Source organism: Triticum urartu, chromosome 2A (genome assembly GCF_056163025.1).
Source record: "Triticum urartu cultivar PI428250 chromosome 2A, HENAU_Tu73, whole genome shotgun sequence".
Taxonomy (NCBI): Eukaryota; Viridiplantae; Streptophyta; class Magnoliopsida; order Poales; family Poaceae; genus Triticum; species Triticum urartu.
In genome coordinates, this window is record NC_141874.1 from 61573890 (window position 1) to 61578230 (window position 4341).

The 4341-nt window shown below is 52.8% G+C and overlaps 1 pseudogene; it reads right to left on the minus strand.

Annotated features, from left to right (window-relative positions):
• Positions 1–1746: 1746 nt before the first annotated feature.
• Positions 1747–4119, minus strand: LOC125535569 (subtilisin-like protease 4 pseudogene; annotated as a pseudogene).
• Between the last annotated feature and the right edge of the window lie 222 nt (positions 4120–4341).

Genomic DNA, 4341 nt, shown 5'->3' on the forward strand with positions numbered 1-4341 from the left:
GACAGGGTACCTCGTCAGAGAGAACACCCCACAGCAGAAGACCGCGCATATGAATACGCATGAAACCGGCGAACTCATCATAGTTGGTGCCATCAAAGATCACCAAGCAGCGAGGAACAGCCACATAGCCCGAAGATGACATACTGAGGTATCCCTTTGTGCTGTTTCTGCCTTCTCTCTCTCTCTTTTTTGAAATCAACGTGTACAGGAAAACCCAATCGGGATCGGGATCGAGAGAAACACGAGCGCTCGGCGCTCACTCACGCCCTCGCTCGGGCAATCGAGGCGAGCGGGGTCAGCGGCTCGAGCTCGAGCAGAGCGGGCAGGTTGGGGACCCCCGCGCGAAGCAGAGCAGGCGGGTTGGGGACCCCCGCTCGAAGCAGAGCAGCAGCCCCGCTCGAAGCAGAACTCAAGCTGAGCAGGCCCGATGGAACAGCCCCCTCGCGGAGAACTCGAGCGGCGGCCAGTCTCGAGCGAAGCCGAAACGGAGCAGGGGAGCAACAGCGGCCCGGCGGCAGGAGTTCCGGGGCGGACGGATTCGTCGAGAGGAGGGCCAGAACGGCCGGAGCCGCAGCGAGAAGGTCCAAGACGGACGGATTCGCGGAGAGGAGAGCCGGGACGGCCGGATCCGCGGCAAGAAGAGCCGGACCTGGCAGTGGGCGAATCAGGGGAGGAGCTAGCACGGAGTTGCAGCGTGCAGGAGAGAAGGGAACCTAACATCTGATACCATGTTGGATGAATGGCATTTGACTTTACTGAGAGCCAAAGGCCAATACATATACATGTGTGGTAAAGTGCAGTAAACCCCTTATACAATGAGGATATACCGAAAAGAGACTATACACATCTAACAGGTATCATGTCATAAATGTCAATATAGTAGTAGTGACAGAAATGAGATCAGGTGAGGTCGAACTGATCACCAAATTGAAACGGCTATTTTCAGCACCTTTTCTTGGTGTGACTGTGCTAAAGACTTAATGATCTATTAGTGTATTAGTACTGATGATCGAGTGGCATTTTACTGGCCTTATTAGTGGATGGATGTTCAGTTTCTACTACTTGCTGTCTTCTTAACACATATATTTATGCAGTCCTGTTGTGTGTGGTTCAGCAATGTAGAGGTGTCACCTACATTGAAGGCCCTTTAGTCAATTCAAACCAGCTACTGTGAAATCTTTAGGATTCAATCAGCTCCTCTTTCTTTGATGAGTGGTATCTAACCACTATGCAGGAGTTGTCCTGAACCCTATTTGTGTCCAACATACAAGACCAGAACGGCTAATAGCTTTAGTCCATTCTATCCGCTCAAACATTCAAGCAGTCCGAATACTCGTTTTGCTGACATGGATCCAAATCAGCGTGTCATTTTGGGATGTGACAAGCCACTTGAGAAAAATTTGCCGCATTAGCACATCTTTCTCCCTGTTAAATGTTTGGGTTGAAGCACAAGTTCAGTAAATCGGTAGAAACTTGACTTTAATCAAAGCTGAAAGTCGGAAAGGTGTCAAATAGGAAGTTTTCGGTTCAGTTTGAAAATTCAAGAGCCAACAGGGTGATTGTTGTGCCTCAGCAGTCTTGAGAGTTTAACTACAGATTGTCTGTGCTCTACACACACAACTGAGCCTATATTTCACTTGTTTGTACTGTTCCTTATCCGACAAGAGGTTATAAGGATTAAACAACAACAGAATGTCACAAGATTCTGAAGTTCTTAGTAAAACTTTTATTAGAAAAACAAACTGAGACGACACAATCACACAAATCTTATTCCATTGCCATGTTTGATCTGACACAAAAAAACACTAAGCCTTAAATCTCAGGGCATGGACATCGTTCATGGTGATGGAGCGGGAGCATGACCTCCTGCTCCACGGACGGCGACAATGGGACTACGCACAACATGCTTCTTCGACACCCAGCTCAAGCTTCCCTCCACAAAGGTTTCCGATGCACCCACGCCTTGGCAGATCACTGTCACGCTGAACGTCTTCTTTTCTCCAGCCTTGGAGAACACTAGTGTCTTTGGGGAGACACACACTTTCATAGAGCTTGGTGAGTCTACCTTGACGGCGTAAGTAGAATGTGCCGGCCCGACGTTCGTCACTGCCCGGGTCACGGTGAAAGGCGTTGATGCTAACGGCACAGTTAGAGTAGGGTAGTTGAGCTGAACGTCCTTGACCTTGGGCAGCTTCGCGCATGTCAAGCTCGAGTTGCGTACAATGGTCCGCAAGCCTTCGTCGCCGAAGAGCCAGCAGATGCAGCCTGCATAGTCAGTCGCGCCGAGGTCGTACACCAGACCAGGGTCGGCGGCTCTCGCGGGGTTCACATGGCCGGCACCTCTATCGTAGGCACTGGCTTTACCATGCCTCTCGTTCAAGATCGAGTCGCCGATGTTGTTGACAACGTCCGAGGTTGTCAAGATGGCCGACTTGATGGCAGCCGGTGACCAGTCAGGATGCAAGCTTTTGATAAGAGCCGCAACACCGCTGACATGTGGCGTTGCCATGGACGTACCTGATATGATTTTGAAAGAAGGTCCTGGCCATGCCGCAAGGATGTTGAGCCCGGGCGCAAGAATGTCTGGCTTGAGCACGCCGGGGGTGATATAGCTTGGACCCCTGGAAGAGAATGACGCAACGACCGGGCTCGGACGAACACCCAACACTGTGTTGTTGTATGTGAAAGTTGCCACGGCACCGTTCGTTGCTGACTTCGCGTAAGCTGCAATGGTGATGCCATCGGCAGAGGTCACCTGCACCACCCCCGCCTTGTAGTCATGAAGAGCAATGGTGTAGCCGGCGGCTTGATTATTGAAAAGCACCACGCCAGCCGCACCGGCAGCCATTAGCCTCGCAATGTCAGAATACTGATTCGCTGGTGTCGTGGCCTGGCAAACAATTACTTTCCCAGCAACGAAACCGTGATCCTCATTCTGGCAGAAACGATGTTCCTCGGAGTAGAGGAGAGGGTACGGGTTTGAGGTTGGCTTTGTCACCTTGGTAAGTGCTTCCCCGTCGATGCGCTTGCCGTTGCCGAGATGCACGCCAGCGTCGAATCTCCGGTCCACCGAGCCGGCAGCAACCGTGAGCAACCACGGCGCATCGTTTGTGATCGATCGTGGAGTGGGACCTCTGTTGCCAGCCGCACACACCACAATGATGCCCTTGGATATTGCGCTGAATGCACCGATGGCGATGGGGTCATTTATGAAGCTGACAGTGGTTCGGCTACCGAGAGACAGCGAGAGCACGTCCACCCCATCCTTGATGGCCGCGTCCATGCCGGCCATTATGATGGATACTTTGCAGCCCCTATTGGTGCACACCTTGTACATGGCGATGTGGGCACCTGGAGCAATTCCAGAAGCAGTGCCCGTGCCCACTCCATGGTCTGACGCACCGGTGACGAAGTTCCCGGTGGCAATGGATGAGGTGTGTGTTCCATGCCCGTCATAATCGTACGAGCCATCATCTCCAACACCTGATTTGGCACCGATGAGCTTGTTGTTGCACCTGACCGCCTTGCATGAGCCCTTCCACTTCATCGGGGGTGGTGGGACACCATGATCGTCGAACGAAGGGTGTGATGCATAGATCCCGGTGTCGAGTAGCCCGACAATCACTCCCTTCCCGTAGCCTGCATCGCTCCAAAATCCGGTGCCATTCTTCAGTCCGAGAAACTCCGGTGTGTGTGTGGTCATGAGTTGCAGCGTTTGGTCTGGGAACGCGCGCACAAACCTGGGATTCTTGGCGACCACATCGAGCTCAGCCTCTGTGAGCTTCGCCGTGAAGCCACTAAACACCTCGGTGTAGGAGTGGAGGAGACGTGGCTCCCCAGATTCACCGATGTGTGAGCTCGGCAAGAAAGTTTCGTACCACCGACGATGCCCCTCTTCGTCGACACCTGGGGGAGGTGGCTCAACGAGCACAATGTAAGTGTGGTAAGCAGATGTTTGTGTAGCAGTTTGATGTACCCTTGCAGCATATGGACTAACATAGCACAGTGAAGGTGTAGGAGAGAAGTTGGCGAGCAAGAGAAGTGGCAGTAGTATGAGATTTGTCAAGAATGCCATTGCTGAAGCTAGGCACACCTACACGACCGAGGAAGAAGATGGCGATGGAGGTTCTGTCCAGCCAGTACCCGATGGTCTTCATTTATATAGTACGAATGATCTAGGTCTGGCGTTATTTGCGTTATTTGCGTGAAGGTCTGGCGATAGAAAAGGCGATCTAGGTCTTGCGGCCGCCGCCGGCCGCCACTTCGGCGGCGGCGTCGCCGCTGCCCAGTCCGACCCCTCCGCTGTGCGGCAGGTGGATCGTCATCATCTCCAGCCGGTCT